Here is an 18,402-nt window from a genome sequence, read left to right on the forward strand (position 1 = left end):
AGAACAATTTCTAAGTGTGCGGGACAGGGAAATACATCACAGTATTATCTAAGAGGGCACTTTCAAGATGTGAATCAATGCAACAAGGACACTGTCTAAGTGTGCGGCATAAATAAATAACAGTAATGATCTCAGAGCGCACTTTCTAGATGTGAATCAAGCTAACAGAAACAATTTCTAAGTGTGCGGGACAGGCAAATAAATTACAGTACTATCTCAGTGGCACTCTCCAGATGTGAATTCAATGCAACATGAGCACTTTCTAAGTGTGCGCCACAAGTAAATTACAGTACTCTCTCATTGGGCACTTTCTAGATGGGAATCAAGCTAACAAGAACAAATTCTAGGTGAGTGGGACAGGCAAGATAAATTACAGTATTATCTCAGAGGGCACTTTCCAGATGCGAAAAAAGCTAACATGAGCAATTTCCAAGTGTGCGGGACAGGCAAAACAAATTACAGTGCTATCTCAGTAGGCACTTTCTAGATGCAAATCAAGCTAACAAGAACAATTTCTAAGTGTGCGGGACGGGAAAATAAATCACAGTATTATCTCAGTGGGCACTTTCAAGATGTGAATCAATGCAACAAGGACACTCTCTAAGTGTGCGGCATAAATAAATTACAGTAATTATCTCAGAGGGCACTTTCGAGATGGGAATCAAGTTAACAGGAACAATTTCCAAGTGTGCGGGACAGGCAGCGCCATAAGAACAGAGATACTTCCCCAGGGGTGAGGAGAAGGAGGAAAAGGACAAGAAAAATGTGTACATGGTATTTTCAGAAATACCCATTGACTCAAATCCCTATTTCTATTCTGGGAAGAAAATTTGATGTAACTGTGGCAGTAATTTCCAACTTGCCAACTCAGTTAGTCTTAGGAAGAAATACTCCTCAATTTGATCAATGTTTTTTTTTTTTACGAATAGCCCAAATAACTTCTACAGATCTTGTAGGTGGATCTCCTTTCCTTTCGAAGAAGCAACCTGCCCAATTGAAACAAAAAGCTAGCGAGGAGGAGAGTAGTTCTTTAGAAACAGGGTCAGTGGTCCAACCAAGAGAATCTAACCTTAGGGTAATGCAGGATTTTCGGACCGTCAATCCGGTGACTCCACAATAGATCCTAGGGAGGAACGAGAGCAAGATAAGGTGAATCTCACCTTTTGGTTTCCATGTGAAGCACCTCGGTCCAACCCGCATTGGGGAAGGGTATGTGAAAATCCTGAAGGTAGGCTCACTCCTTTTCCACATACATCCTCTGCGCACGTGACCAGGGAAAGGCCATAACTCTTGGATCCTGACCCTGGAGGTGGACAAGTGGTGGAGGATCACCTGGGTGGAGGGTCTTTGGGGACGGAGAGTGGGGTGCCATTGGGAGAGACATGGCATCCCCCCTTTCCTACCAACAACCCACCTGTCCCTAACCCGACCTTTATGGGTTATTGTAAGCCCCTTTCCCTCACTTTCTCTAACGTGACATATGATAGTACTGTGACAAGGAAGAGGAGACTAAGAGGAATGAACACAACACATTTTCACCACTTAGGTACTGGGACGAGGAAGCTGTATCCCGAGCATTGGGATGGTCAGGCATGTCTTCCTGACTCTGGTCAGGCAGATCTAATTGACCAGGCATACCTGCAGCCTGTTAGAAGACTGCAGGTACATACATTGAGGGACTGGAAACATCCAAGCAAGAAGCTTGTGAAACTTTAGAAGCGGGAGAATCATTAGAAGCATGGAGGCCGACGTGGCAGAAACCAGCAGGGGACCGCTTATCATGGAGGCAGCCATGGTAGGATTGGACGCCGAACCAGGACCCCCCTGCAGACCAGGATCACAGAGGACGCTTTCCGCGTCGACTGGAAAGCAGCAGAACCGGAGCAAGAAGTATCCGGCAGGTGACCAGGGCTTGCGACGGCAGTGCTTCCTGGCTCCAGAAGCGGAATGGAAACAGCAGGAGCCGCCGGGAGAAGGAGTAGACCGCTGGTGAGTGTCGCAAGGGTGTCGGAAGGGTGTCGGAAGGGTACGCAGACACTAGGGAGCTCCGAAACGGACCGCAGGCAAGTGCCGGTCAATATATTTTGAATACCGAACTGAAAACAAACATATATATCTAAATACAAAAGTGCATTTTGAAGACCGAACTGAAAACAAATTCACATTTAACTACCAACGTGCATTTTGAATACTGAACGGAAAGCAAACTTTAACGTACAAAAGTGCATTTCAAACATATATTTGAACTTCAAGGACACACATGCATTTTGAATACACAAGAGTGTTTTTTCAGAATGAGAATTAAACCTTAAACAACACAAGAAACTATTGAATTGAGAGCAATTCACTTTCAAAGCATATTAAAACTATCAAGCAATTTACATGTGAAGCCCAATAAGAATATTGAAGTACAACCCCAGAGACTGTCAAAGGGGAAGCCAAAAATAGTGGGATGTTGTATACAAGGCCAAGAGGCCCACCTAAAGAGATTTAGCAGAAACACCTTGATGCACAGGAAGAAGTGCCAAGGCACACCGTGGGGCACAGGAACAAGCACCAAGCAAACCCTTAGCGCACAGGAGTAAGTGGCAAGGAGTCAGCAAGGGGCTGAAGAGCCAAGGAATCCTGGTTGCGTGACTTGTAATGGGTGGACCATGTGCTCTAACAACTGTGCCTAGACCAGTGAACCTTGAATAATGAAGACCCCGAATAGTGGGAAAACCAAATGATAAAAAAAACTACAACAAGTACAAACGTTGAAGTTTTGGGGAAGGGATCCCTGAGAATGAAAACCCTGTTCAAGTGTTCTTGAGAGTGAGATCTCAATACCACCCTTTTTGTTTGGAATTGTGTTGCATGATACTTGGGGAAGGGAACTATGTTGCTTGGAGCTCGAGAGAAGGGATCTTGAGACTTTTGTGGGACAATCTTATACTTGGGAAAGAAAGTGGAGAGCTGGAAGAAGCACCGCACTTTGCATTGAACTTTGCATCTTTGGTTATTAAAATCCTTATACATTGTTAGTCTAAATGGTGAGGGCAAGTATAGGTTGTGGACACAGACAGACTTTCAAATGGAACTATTTGACTCAGACTTTCCTTAGTTTTATTCCGATAAGGAAATCCCACCTCAGCATAGGGCGAGATAGGCCTTCAAGCATCCTGATATTTGATTTGATAAAGTGCTTTATTTTGAAATATAAGTCTGTTGTCCGTGTCTTGCTTCATGAGGCCTTCACAAATGGTGCAAGGAGTGGGATGCGGCTCAACTGATATAAGTTGCGGAACCCTAAATTTGAGAAATTGAGCACCAGAGCTTTCGGACTCTTCAGTAGCCCTAAGGGCTCTATCGGGTTTAAATAGGGATGAAATAATACCCCCAGGAGAAGGGAAATTAATGTCTACTGGCTTGATATTACTTCCACCCTCTAATACGTATATTAGACTAGCACCTTAGTTGGGGTTGGCTTGTCGGTTTGGGATTGATGTCTTAGCAGGAGTAGTAGACCCACATTCCAGAAACAAGGTTGAGGTGTTGGTACAAAACCATGGGAAAAAGCCCTTCCATGTGTATCAAGGCCACAAGAATGCTCAAGGGGTGATTGAGAAAGCAATGTTTCCTAAAATAGCAGAGGAAGAAGATACTGAAAGGTGGACTTGGAGTTTCAGATAGATGAGAGAAACTTCAAATAATTCTGTCCCCTCTGAATCTGAAAGGCAAAATCATGGAGAATCGAATGTTGCTTCCGATCTAGCCATGACCCAAAGAAAGGGCTAACAAAAAAAGCTTGACAAATTGTTTCAGAAAAGGAGGAATGTGAAAGAAAACCTTTTTTTCTTTTGAAAGAGGGATTTCTTTATAGAGGATAGGAAAGACTACATCAGAAGGTAAAATAAAGATACAAATGGTGATTCCAGAAAGTCACAAAAAGATGGTCTTGGGAAAAGCTCAGTCTCATCTGACGAAAGATCACACAGACCATGGGTGTCAGGAATCAGGGTTGGCACAGGCATGGAGTACTAAAATATGCCTATTGAGACATTATGTGCTGGAAGGACAAGGAAACTTCAGTTCCCAGCATCCTTTGTGTTATTTTGTAGTTTGGCCCGTGCACGCCTTGCCAGCTGTACTGCATCAAGAATCAAGGCAGCTTAAAGGCAGGCAACGGCGGTGGGCAGGTGTGGCTTATTGTTGATTGGGAGCAGGAGTCAGGCTGCCGCGTTCGGCAACAGGAGGAAGGCGTCTGCCTGCGATGAAATGAGATGCAGAGGAGGAACGCTTGATCGCACGTGTTCACAGTGCGGTAGGAGCAGGAGGGGCGCTGAGTAGCCGGCAGAGACAACGCTTGCTGTTCTTCATCTGGGAAGTCCCACCGGGCTCCCAGACTCAAGATAAGTACTTGTGAGAGCAATATATTTCCTGAACTGCTTGGAATGATTTACCGCTGTTTCACTATTTGTCTGGGAAGTCCCACGGGCTCCCCAGACCTGAGATAAGTAACGCCCTAATCACTTTGAATTCAATCAGTGTGAGAAACGAAAGTGTGTTTGTTACTCGTATAATTTAAGAACTTTGCCAATCTTGTGTGGGTTAATGCAGGAAGTACCGCATATGGACAACGACATTTCAATAGTGCCAGGAACTAAAGGAAATGCCTTTATGTTGTATGTTGCTAACGCTGCCCGAAGGGCCATGTGTATTGTCTAATCATTTTGGGAAGCTTTCCCTTATGTGTGGTCATATTGCTTGCTTATGTGTTGAATGAGAATGATATTTCAGAGCAGGATACAGTACACGTATTAAGGTGTGCTATTCAGGAATCAGGTATATGTTAATTGTGCAGGTGATTGTTCTGTTCATTCTATGTGAGTTAGAGTAGGGTTTTTTCCTGTGTTTCCCCAGTCGCATCCACCTTAGGAGTTTCCTTACCCTCTTTCCGGTGTTCCTAATTTCCCCTCCCTATCCACAACCTCTCCCTAACCCCTCTTATCCCCATTGGCTGCCACGTGGCGACCTGTTTCCTAACTGAGGCGCCTGTGCCAACCACGGTGGGAGGGTCGAGTTCATTCGGCTTCCGTGGTTCGGGGGAGAGTGTCGATCTCTCTTCCTTCCAGTTAGTGTGATTGTGACATAATAAGCCACCCCCAAATTGGGATACTCACAACCACCTAAGCCAAATGGACCCGACACCTCCACCTTTAGCGGATGTGCTAAAGGTTTTACAGGATATTCAGTTGGAATTAGCACATGCTAGGCAGGAAGCTACCACCTTGAAAGCCCAGGTACAAGGGTTGGTAGCGCAAGGTACCCCTTTGGAGGGGCCCAGTACCTCCACTACGGAGGGCACTTCCATTAGGGGCAATCCTACGGTCATTGTCCAACCACTGAGTAGTGTACCATTGGCCTCACCAGAACGTTTTTCAGGGGATCCTAGGAAATACATGACCTTTCTTACCCAATGTAGACTCAATTTTTTGTGCAAACCTGCGGCGTTTGAGACCATCCAAGCCAGAACTGCTTTTGTAATATCCTATTTGACAGGGGATGCAGCAGCTTGGGCGATGCCCTTAGTACAGAAAGATGACCCCTTGTTATATAACTGGGATCATTTTCTAGGAGAATTTGGTAGACTGTTTGATAGACGGGAGGTTTCATTGGCCCAAGACAAGGAGTTGTTAGGGTTAAGACAGGGATCACAAGATTTGGTTACATATGTGACACAGTTAAATAGATTAGTGATTGAAACTGAATGGCCAGAAGCAAAACAGAAGGTACTGTTTTATCAAGGGCTACGGGAGGAAATGAAAGATGCCATTGCGCAGGTAGAACCGCAACCCAGTACTTGTACAGCGATGATAGACCTAGCCCTTAGGTTAGATCATAGAATGAATGAGAGAAGGGGAGACAAGAAGAAACCAGAAGCAGTCCCGTTTGTGAGATTGGACAGGAGTAGAGGAGGAAGGAGTAGCGATGTGGAACCAATGCAGATTGGTAGTATCAGATGTCCGTTATCTGAGGCAGAAAAAGAACAACGGAAACTTAATAAATTGTGTTTGTACTGTGGACAGGCAGGTCATTTTATTCGTACCTGTCCTAATACTCCGCAAAAGAATCTTGGAGGGGAACGAGGCAAGAAGGAAGCGGGAAAAGAGTTGGGCCGACCTTAGGGGGAACTCAGGTGACAGGCCCGAAGGAAGCAAGGTTCCCCAAATTAGTGGCAAATACAGTTGGGAGCAAGACATCTCATTTGTATATTCTGGTAACGTTATGTTGGGCGATGTCTAAGAAAGTGGTGTCGGCTATGGTGGATTCAGGGGCCACAGGTAATTTTGTGGACATTACATTGGCACACCAGTTAGGACTACCTGTACAAGATAAACCAAGAGTGGAAGGGGTCCAATCTGTGCACGGTTCTCCGTTAGTATCTGGTCCTATCAAACAACAAACGCATAAATTACAGATGACATTTGCATCAGGTCACAGAGAAGCCATTGCTTTTGATTTAATAGCTGCACCACAGTTTGGTTTAATTTTAGGAATGCCCTGGTTAGTGCAACATAATCCCAGGATTGATTGGGAAAAGCAGACTGTAGAGTTTATGGAGCAGAAGTGTCAAGGACACATGATATCTGAGATGGAACCTTCGGGATGGTTGGTTGATCAAGAAAGAAAGGATCAAGTGGTAGGAGCAGTGGAAGCAGGGATTCCCTTGCAATACCGAGAGTTCGCAAAAGTATTTGACAAAGGTGGGGCAGAGCAACTACCACCCCATAGACCATATGATTGTGTCATTGAATTGGAGGAGGGGGCGAAGTTGCATTGTAGCAGAATCTACGCCCTGACAGAAACGGAAAATGAACATTTAAGAGTGTATCTGGATGAAATGCTGGAGAAGGGGTTCATTAGACATTCCACGTCCCCCGTCTCCTCTCCCTTGTTTTTTGTCCCTAAGAAAGAGGGGATATTACGAACTAGTATTGATTACCGCGCATTGAATAAGGTGACTATTAAGAATAGGTTTCCCTTACCTCTAATTTCAGTATTATTGGATCAGGTGCGGGCGGCAAAAATATACACGAAATTGGACTTAAGGTGGGCATACCACTTGATCAGAGTGCGGGAGGGGGATGAGAGGAAGACGGCATTCCGGACAAAGTTTGGTTTATTTGAATACTTGGTTATGCCGTTTGGATTATGCAATGCTCCTGCGGCATTTCAATTGTTTATGCAAGAAGTTTTGAGAGATTTTATTGATGTGTTTGTCATAGTTTACATTGACGACATTTTGATTTATTCAGTTTCACCAGAACAACATGTTCAGCATGTGAGGGCAGTGCTTCAGAGGTTACAGGAGTATCAGCTCTGTGTAAAATTGGAGAACTGTGCTTTTCACACTAGGCAGGTGGAGTTTCTAGGGTTTATTCTCACTCCAGAGGGTGTAGTAATGGATGCAAAGAAAGTACAAGCTGTGACAGATTGGCCATCTCCTCAATGTATCAAGGACGTTCAATCATTTCTAGGATTTGCCAATTTCTATCGGCGTTTTATTAGTAATTTTTCAGCCATTGTAACACCAATTACACGATTGCTTAAGAAGGCAACACCATTTGTTTGGGGTCCTGAAGCAGAAAAGGCTTTTCGGACTTTAAAGGTAGCTTTTACCACTGCACCAGTGTTGAGACATCCAGACACAAGTCAAGCCTTCAAGGTGGAAACTGACGCTAGTAACTTGGCGGTGGGGGCTATTTTGTCACAGAAGGATATGGAGGAAGTGTGGCATCCAGTGGCATTTTATTCTAGAAATTTATCGGGTTGTGAACAGAATTATTCTATCACGGATAAGGAGTTGTTAGCTATTCGATCAGCTTTTCTAGAATGGAGACATTACCTATTGGGGGCTAAGCATCAGGTAGTAGTGGTGACTGATCACAAGAATCTGCAATACTTTAAGACTGCTCACAAACTTAGTCCCAGACAACTCCGCTGGTCTCAGTATTTCAATGAATTTGATTTCGTAGTAACCTTCAGGCCAGGAAAGAATAATGGCAAAGCAGATGCACTGTCTAGGCAGCAAAATATGGAGAGTGTGGAGAGTGAAGTAAGAGCAATTATTCCCTCAGAGAAAGTCATTGGAGCAATTACCACCAACTTAATTGGGGAAGTCAAGAGAGCATTACCACCTCGGCAACTCCAGAAGTGGCGGGACAGTCATCCAGAAAGAAAGGTGCGGCAGGGGTTGCCTTACCATCAAGACCGATTATTTCTACCTACTAAAGAAGTACAGAAAAAAGCATTATATTGGTGTCATAATTCTCCATTAGCGGGACATGCTGGTCAAAGAAAAATGCAAACTATGCTAGAAAAGTATTTTTGGTGGCCTACATTGAGACAGGATGTGAGCAACTATCTACTAAAATGTGAGAATTGTATGAGAAACAAATGAGATCATGTAAAGAAAAGAGGGTTACTTCAACCATTACCCACTCCTGAGAAGGTATGGACCCATATATCAATGGATTTCATTACCGACCTTCCACCTGATAAGCAGTTTGACACTATTTGGGTAGTGGTGGATTTCTTGTCCAAACAAGCGCATTTCATTCCTTGTGAAGGAATACCTGGAGCAGGCAGGTTAGCGGAGTTGTTTCTTCAACATGTGGTTAGACTACATGGTTTGCCAAAAAGTATTGTCTCAGATAGAGGACCTCAATTCACCTCACAGTTTTGGCGAGCTTTCTGTCGCATGTTGGGAATCAACTGTGCTCTCTCTACGAGTTATCATCCCCAAACTGATGGTCAGACAGAACGGGTCAACCAAACACTTGAACAATATTTGAGAGGCTATTTAGGTGATTGCCGAGAGTCTTGGGTACAGGCACTCTGGTTGGCTGGATTTACATATAACAATACACTGCACACGTCATTGGGTATGTCTCCTAATGAATGCTTATTTGGGTATGAGCAAAATATGATACCAGAACATTTACCTGAAGTGGAGAATCTACCTGTGTTGCAAGATCGAAAACAGTTGCTTCTCAAGATCCGACAGAAGGCGCACACCAATTTGGAACAGGCTAAGAAAGCCTATAAAAGTCATGCTGATAAACACCGACAGGAGAGTCCACGTTATAAAGCAGGAGACAGGGTTTGGTTATCAACCAGAAATCTCTCCATAGTTGGATCTCGTAAATTTAAGCCTAGATTTATTGGACCTTATGAAATCATTGCATGTGTGTCACCAACAGCTATGAAACTGCGTTTGCCTAAAACTCTACAAATACACCCGGTATTCCATGTTTCTTTGCTTAAACCCCCAGCTCCAGGGACAACTACGAAGAAACCCCCAGCCATAGTGAAAGATGGGAACATGGAATTCGAAGTAAAACGCATTGTGGATTCCAGAAAAAGATATCGACAACTATGGTATTTGATCCACTGGGAAGGTTACGGCCCTGAGGATTGTTCTTGGGAACCAGCTAGAGAGGTTCATGCTCCCAGGTTAGTGAAACAGTTTCATTTACGCAACCCAGGTAAACCAGGTCCTGGGAGGAGCCCTGAAAGAGGAGGTAATGTCAGGAATCAGGGTTGGCACAGGCGTGGAGTGCTAAAATACGCCTATTGAGACATTATGTGCTGGAAGGACAAGGAAACTTCAGTTCCCAGCATCCTTTGTGTTATTTTGTAGTTTGGCCCGTGCGCGCCTTGCCAGCTGTACTGCATAAAGAATCAAGGCAGCTTAAAGGCAGGCAACGGCGGTGGGCAGGTGTGGCTTATTGTTGATTGGGAGCAGGAGTCAGGCTGCCGCGTTCGGCAACAGGAGGAAGGCGTCCGCGTGCGACGAAACGAGATGCAGAGGAGGAACGCTTGATCGCACACGTTCACAGTGCGGTAGGAGCAGGAGGGGCGCTGAGTAGCCGGCAGAGACAATGCTTGCTGTTCTTCATCTGGGAAGTCCCACGGGGCTCCCAGACTCAAGATAAGTACTTGTGAGGGCAATATATTTCCTGAACTGCTTGGAATGATTTACCGCTGTTTCACTATTTGTCTGGGAAGTCCCACGGGCTCCCCAGACCTGAGATAAGTAACGCCCTAATCACTTTGAATTCAATCAGTGTGAGAAACGAAAGTGTGTTTGTTACTCGTATAATTTAAGAACTTTGCCAATCTTTTGTGGGTTAATGCAGGAAGTACTGCATATGGACAACGACATTTCACTAGTGCCAGGAACTAAAGGAAATGCCTTTATGTTGTATGTTGCTAACGCTGCCCGAAGAGCCATGTGTATTGTCTAATCATTTTGGGAAGCTTTCCCTTATGTGTGGTCATATTGCTTGCTTATGTGTTGTATGAGAACGATATTTCAGAGCAGGATACAGTACACGTATTAAGGTGAGCTATTCAGGAATCAGGTATATGTTAATTGTGCAGGTGATTGTTCTGTTCATTCTATGTTAGTTAGAGTAGGGTTTTTTCCTGTGTTTCCCCAGTCCCATCCACCTTAGGAGTTTCCTTACCCTCTTTCCGGTGTTCCTAATTTCCCCTCCCTATCCACAACCTCTCCCTAACCCCTCTTCCCCCCATTGGCTGCCACGTGGCGACCTGTTTCCTAACTCAGGCGCCTGTGCCAACCACGGTAGGAGGGTCGAGTTCATTCGGCTTTCGTGGTTCGGGGGAGAGTGTTGATCTCTCTTCCTTCCAGTTAGTGTGATTGTGACAATGGGAAACTTAAAAGTAATTTAAGAGAAAGGTTTTTCTGATTTGGGATGGAGGGCGATATTAATACTCTGATGCAAGCCTGTATAATTTGCCAGAAAAGGAGTACACCTATCCCACCTACATGTTCCTCTAATGAAGGGATAGAAACAAAAAAAATATTTTCTTATGGGTCACCCCCACAAAACCTAAAGGGTGAAGAAAAGAGTAATTTTCCCAGAGAGGGGGATTATCAGGTAGAGGTAACCTTTTGGGCTTTGGAAACCCAGGCCATACTTCCTATCAGGAAATCTGTAGACTGGAATGATTGTCACCTTTCTTTGTCCTTATGACTGTCGAATACCTGAGGGAGACAAAATAATATTATTTTTGGTCTTACAGCTTGATTTTCCCCCTGGGTTAGGCATTTATAGATTACCACCTAAATGAATAGGAGTACAAATACAATCTATACTTTCAAGGGGAGAGGAATTAAAATGTGACCTCTTGAATTTTTCTGATGACCCCACTGAGATAAAAAGGGGTCCACTGATAGGAATTCTGAGGTATGATATTTTATAGGAACCTTGCTCCTCTCCAAACTCAAAAGAGAATTATCGGTGAGCCATCATAGTCAAAGGCCCTGGCATTGACCCTTTTATAACAAAGACGCAATATTCCTGTGGGAACCTATATATCAAATTCAGTTATTACCTCAGAAGGTGTGGGAGGAGTACAAATCAGGAGAGAAGAGGAAGGAGGCATGGCTCGGACAGAAAATACTCTAACAAAAGGTTTCTGTCCCTCACAGTTATACATACAACAATTTCGATAAGGTAATATATGGCAAATCAAAAGGACAAATATAACAGTTATATTTACAATCTGATAACTGTTTCTCCTTATAATGTGGGTGAATTCCCATTCCCCATATTCAAGCAGGATTCTATTCAACAGTTCCAAAGAATAAGGAAATGCTCTCTTATCATCTTATCATAAAGTTCTAACTCGATTCTTTTGGTTCCAACCTGACAACAAAAGTTCCAATATAATTCCACTTGTTCCAACTTGAACTCATCCAACAGTTCCAAAGTAATCAACAAGGTTTTCCTCTTTTCACTTTTGACAAAGGAGAGGTTGTAGCAACTTCTCCTAGAACAAGAATTGCTTTCTTGTTTCATTAGAATCAACAAAAATGTCTTTAGGAATTTTCCGCAACAGTTCATAAAACACTTGTTTCATCAATGCTGGATAATTCTGCAGCAGTGTATAAAATACTTGCTTCAGTGATGCATGTTTGTCAGGATGACTCTGTAGCAATTCACACAACCATCTTAGTGGTTCTGCCACTTCTTCCTTACAATAGTTCACCACCACACCACAGTACTTCTTCGACTTCCACCTGGTCAACTCCCTTGCCCTACCGACTCCTACAAATGTCTCTGTTCTCGTACTCTCCTGCCAGAACAGAACCAAAAGGCTACACAGTACCCTGACCTTGTGTACTCTCCTACCAGACCAGAGTAAACTAATTACAAGTACTTCTGTGATAATGCTAAGCATCCAACAAATTATAAATGTCTCTTGCTTCACAACATCAGATTTATGAATCTCTTCAGGGAAAACAAGAACCACATTGGCGCTGTTTGTTACACACTTGTGATTGCCGCATGCAATGCAGGTTATGGTCCACTCCTTCAGAAGGGATGTGTCCTAGCGGTTCGGACTGGACTGCCCCTTTTGGGGTGGGAGCAAGCCTGATTTGCATATGGCCTTTCCCCTTCTCTAATGTCTTGGCAGGCTTAAGAATGATGGTCTGGAGGGTTGCCCATAGCAATGCCAGAAATTAGAATTAATTTCAAACCTTCCAGCCATCACTTCTATTGTTTTTCATATGAATACTTTCTATACTCCCTGCCACTCTTTTTCCCCATTCTTTCAACAAACCATTGTGAACAATCTTCATGTATCACCTTTGCCCTTTTTGGTCTTAAGCAACATTGTTCATAACCATTTTGTTGTTGTATTGCTCGTTCTCTGAATTGCTGGTAAAAAAGGAGCTTGCTTAAGAACCACTTTTTCTTGGCTTGGGTAGTGAGGGTTATGGTTAGCTTTCTTTAACATCACTCCCTCTTGGCTTTGGCAATTATAGTTCTGAATGTCTTGTTCAAGTCTTGGCCCCTTTTCCTATTTGTACTTCCCTTGATCCTTGTAACAATAACCATAACATTTCCTTGTGTTCACAATGTTTCTGCTCTGCCCAATTGGCTCCTTAATATCAGTTCGGTATTTAGAATTATGATTCAAGGGTAGCAATAGCTTACGAAGCGTTCCAGGGGTTTCCACGCTTAGGCAAAATCAATGGTCTTTTTGCGTGCCATCGTGCGAAACACTGCTACTGCTCCTTCTCCTGCTCTTCAACAGCCCGCAGCACTTGGAAAAGGAGCCTGCTCTTCCCCTTTGACACTCCAGTGCTCGCAAGCCACCCGGAGCGGACGAGCATTTCAGAGAGATTCTCTCTTTCTGATGAAATGGTCCATCACGGTAACGCTTCCCACTGCATGGCCCCTGCAGCTCAGAGCTGCTGCTCTGATGACCTTCTCAGAAGCCGGCCCCAAATACACCCCCGGTCATGGTCCCAGCTTCTTCTCCATTCAACAAGGGCTGCTCACAGCTCCCACTACTACTCTGCCTCCAACTGCTTCTACTGTACCACACCTAAGGGGTTTTTAAATACCTCCCAGTACCTCTCAGATGTGGATCATTAACATCAATTAACGGCATAAGGCAGTTTTGAGCCTCTTTTTCCCTCTTCCTGGTCGCAGTACTTTGAGCATTGTGAGACTTGAAGTCCACAATGTTCAAATTACTTCTTTCATGACAATATCATTATTAACTTTATTTCTATCCTTATTTAAATTCCTGAAAGGAGTATTATAAGGATTTAATGAAGGTTTTTGTTTTACAAAGAAATTAGATTTGATAGAATCTTCATTGTTAATTTTTAGAGTTTAATTTTGAATCCTGTGTAAGTAATAGATGCTTTCATCTCTGGAACTGTTTGTGACCTCAAAATGGGATTTCTTCTTCCCAAGGCATGAGTGTTTACGATTTTTCTTATCCACATTGATATGATTAGTTTGGGAAATTAACAGCTCTTTCTGACAGCAAGCCCTTACATATTTCGGTACCACTGATCTTTCTTCCCCTGGGGAAGATAAATATTGTGTCTCATCCAACGGAGTCCTCCTGCACCCCTGGAGCCCTTCTCTTCCCAGGTGATCCTCAAGGCTAACACTGCAGCCAGGGTCAGGATCAGGACGTGTCTGCCTTTCCCCGTGTAGGGAAGGCATGGTATCAGAAGTATGACACTGACACAATGGACACAATTTGTAAAACCTTTATTGAAAATGTTGGGGTCAGAGAAACTCCTATGTTGCCCTGTAACTAAGATGGGAGTAGTCTCGACCATCAAACGATAAACTAAACAGTCCTAGTGGAGTCTGTCAAATCAAAATGGCCTATGCTAACAAAACTTAATGGCTGCCCTATCTTTTGTACAAAAAGTGTAAAAAGGCAAAATGTATGCAAAGGAAAAATCAGTGTTCAAAAGAATAAATGTAGCTGAACCGGCTCTGCTCCTCATGTTAAACCTCACAGAGTAAGGCTGTCCTTGTAGGCAGGATGACAAGCCATGGCTCAGTCTCTGACACTCTAAGCAGTTCCAAACCGTGGGTTGAGACCAGCCTGGCCTTCCACGTTAAAGTATCTTTCTTGACTTTCAAAATTGAATTCCAACGTAAAGTTCACAAAGGTCCCTCTCTGCCGGGCTCAGACCTTACAGCACACAAAGTCTCTTTCTTGACTTTCAAAATTATATTCCAATGTAAAGTTCACAAAGGTCCCCCCTCTCCCGGGCTCAGACCATACAGCACACAAATCACATAGGTCCCCCTCTGTCCAGCTCAGACCTCTCACGTCACAGTTCAACACAAACTTGCCGGGGGCTCCCTTCCACAAGCTTATTGTACTTCGGGTCTCCCTCAATCGGGCTTGGACCCTTTTCGGATGTCGAAGACTTTCAAATGTGCGTGGCTCTCTTTCTAGACCACTGCAGGACCACTTCAATTCAAAGCTCACATTTACTCTCGTTACAATTCACTTTTGCTGTTTGTTCGCTTTATAGCTTCAAACAATGTACCTTTCACATAGACTTTCAAATGGGCGACTTCCTTTCGCTGGACCACTTCGTTACTTAGTATCGCTGATCTCACAGCTGCCTTTTACCTCAAAGTTCATTCACGGCTTTGCCTCTCTTCGCATCTCATCCACACGAGTGCAGCCTTCACTTGTGATATAATGTTGCTACTTCATTCGCTTTAACAGACACCGGTCTCTCAGGTTGCTTGACAACTCACCGGCTGTGAGCGCTTCTTTCTTGATTTGCTATTTCCAAGTTACAAGGCAAGGTTAGTATCACAGGCTTGGCCTCGCCTCCCCAACTCTGTCGTTCACCCGAGAGGGTCGCTGGTGTCCTTGAAACACACAGCAATATTCACTTGTGGGATCTGGCCTTCTCCACACATCTCTCGCAGTTTATCGGAGACAACAACCTCCAGTAGGGAACCGTTGGGGTTTTCAGCCCGCTGCTCTCATCCCTTGGTCCATTGCTCCACTCCAGTAGGTGTGCCTTCATCCCGGAAGTTCTGCTCGTACTCGTGTTCCGCCTTGCTCAGAGTGTGTCTTTAGGTGTTGTCTGTTATTCGTGTGAGGAGGGCTAACTGGTATCAGGTGTATGCACTTAGTGTAAAGTGCCTGACTTTGCCTGACCCGATTAACGGGACATGTCCAATACGATGTGAGAGCGTTAGTCTGGTTACTCTCAGTCACCCTCTTCCACGGCCCAGTGTTTGTGTAAAAAGAGGGGGTTAGGACTTCCGTAAATCCTACGAAATAGGATGGGGTAGATGAACAAAAAAGGGGGTAATACCGCTGTCTCACCCCCACTCCCCGAAGATCCCTCCCCCTTGTTATCCTCTCGCACTGGTCCAACCTCTGGGTCTGTATCCAAAGGTGATGGCCGTGCCCAGGCCACCTGAGAGAGCACCCCGGGGACTAGCGGGTGAGACACCCTTTGGCTTCTCACACTGGCCATCAGGGAGGAGACTTCAGGTAGGGATTTTGTGAGGACTCTGCAGGATTCATCACACCTCAAAACAGTGGCAGTATGCTTACGTGACCTGATGTGAAAGGTTGCACCTTGGGTATGGGGCCCAGGCCAGAAAGCGGCCTTTCAGAAGATAAAGGACTCACTACTAACAGGGACCACCATGCCATTCTTCGACACATTCAAAAGTACAGAGCTGCTAGTGGATGCCAGCACAGTAGGTCTAGGAGCGGTCCTATCGCAGGTCGACAACAGAGGAGCAACCCACCCAATTGCTTTTGCCAGTCAAGAGCTTATGAAAACAGAGCAGAACTATGGTCAAATTGAGAAAGAGGCGTAGCACATACTCTGGGGCTGTCAACATTTCAACATCTACCTGGTGGGGCACCCGCTAAAGTGATACACAGACCACAAGCCACTAGTGCCGATATTCAATTGCCCCCCCCCCTCCAGCCAGACTGGAACACTGGATGCTGCAATTGCAACCATTTGATATAGAAGTAGTGTTTCAAGCCAGAGTCGCAGAGTCGACAACTTGGCAGACTACCTTTCATGGCACTACAGGCCAGCCTCTCCGTCAGAATATGAAGCTGCCAAAGAAACAGACGAACATGTCTGCCACATTGTAGTCTGCGCAAAGCCTAAAGGCATGAAGATCTAGGACATCGCTGATGTGATGAACGAAGACACTGGTCTACAAGTGGCCAAACAAGCAATATTGTCGGGAAAATGCAAACACTTCCTAACGGCGGTGACACATTGCACCACAACAGCTCAAGAGATGCTCCAAGGGCTGTTCGGCACTAGACATGAACTGTCAATATCCCCAGAATGCCTCATCTTAAAAAGGACACCAAATTGTACTACCCGCCACTTTCAAATAAAGAGCACTTCGCCTGGCCCATGAAGGACACCAAGGCATCATAAAGACCCAATCATTCCTTAAATCACGAGTGTGGGTGCCAGACATTCAAAAGAAAGTAATGGATCTAGTAACGTTGTGTGCCGCCTGTCAGTCCACACAACGGCAGGGCCCACCAGAGCCACTTACAAACCTGCCTCGCAGTCAAAAGTGGTGGGAGGCAATCAGCATAGAATTTTGCACCATCACAAACGAGGCCTATCTGCTAGTGGCAGTCAATGAATATAGCCAAAATCCAGAAGCGGAACCAGTGAAGTCAATAGATGCGCTATCAGTCATCATGACCCTACAGAAGATGTTTGCAGTACATGGTCTACCCTGACAAGTAAAAAGAAACAATTGTCACGTCTACCACGTCTCCCTACCAGCGCTGGTCCTGGTGGTGCCGTCAGAGACTACGGTATACAGTTGCTCTTACTCACACTAACATGGCGTCCAGACTGTTTCTCCCTGTGGAACGACAGCGCGTTGTTGCAGCCGTGTGCCTTGTTCCCCCCCTTTGCAGCGAGACCTGGGATATCAACAGCCTGAAGCCGCCTCACTTTGCGTTGCTACTACATTAGAAGATGCTCCGTAAGTCACGCCTGTCCTAGCAAGATTCCTCTCTTTTCCTATTCTAGCAGTTATACTTACTTGTTTGTCCTCTTTCCTCAGCCTTTTCATTTCCTTTCTCTGTGCTCGCCCGGACCATTTTAGCGGTGTTCTCACTAACCCGCTGCAACTCCACACGCTCGACAACATAGGCACGCCCCCGACTAGCCTATCGCTACGGTACGCATTATCCCGGTTCCTACCCCCTCCAGGTCTGCGCTACACATTGAAACCTCACATTTCTCTCTTCCCCGCAGCACGAGAAAGACATTCTGCGGATGTATTCTCTGCATTGCTACCACGATCCAGCTACGATTCTCGAACACCTCTCGTACACTTTCCCGATCCCACGGAAGCCCACAGCAGGTAGAGAGACTTCACACATACCATTCTCTCGCTCCCTCTGTATTCTCTCTTCTCTCTTACCTATTATTTCCTTACAGACTGTGCATAGAGAACTCCTTACAGCAACCTCTTCTAAGACTGAGACTTGGCAGTCTGCACTCTGCAGGTATACTAGATACCTTCAGGAAACTTTCTTTCTTAGTGTTATCCGAGTCCTCCATTAACCTCTTACTTTCTTGTTGAACACTTCAGTCTTCCTCTGAACACAGATTACATCCAGCAACGCAGCACTCTACGTCTAGTACACGATACGACTCCACGCAGCCTGCTTCCTGCCACCACCCATCCCGGCTTCCAGCACAGGGTTTTCTTCCCCAGAGGGTTTCCCTAGAGGTTCTGCTTCCTCCGGCTCATGTATTACGGTCAGGAGTGTCAGAGGCTCTAGGGGGATTTCTCAGATTCTCCGGTCGCTGCCTTTGGTTCAGTTCAGTGTTGTTTGTATTTTATCTAACCTTACCTGCCTGCGCATTCCCTTCCATGTCAGATAGCAACATCTATGGAGACAACGCCATGGACCAAATGCAGCAACTGATGTCTGCTATGCAGTCCTTAACCCATGAAGGACAAGGCTTAAAACAAGAAAAGTCATACTTAAGACAGCAAGTAGAACGGGTTTCGGTAGGTC

This window comes from Ambystoma mexicanum, chromosome 1p (assembly GCF_040938575.1).
Source record: "Ambystoma mexicanum isolate Mex_15411 chromosome 1p, UKY_AmexF1_1, whole genome shotgun sequence".
Lineage (NCBI taxonomy): Eukaryota > Metazoa > Chordata > Amphibia > Caudata > Ambystomatidae > Ambystoma > Ambystoma mexicanum.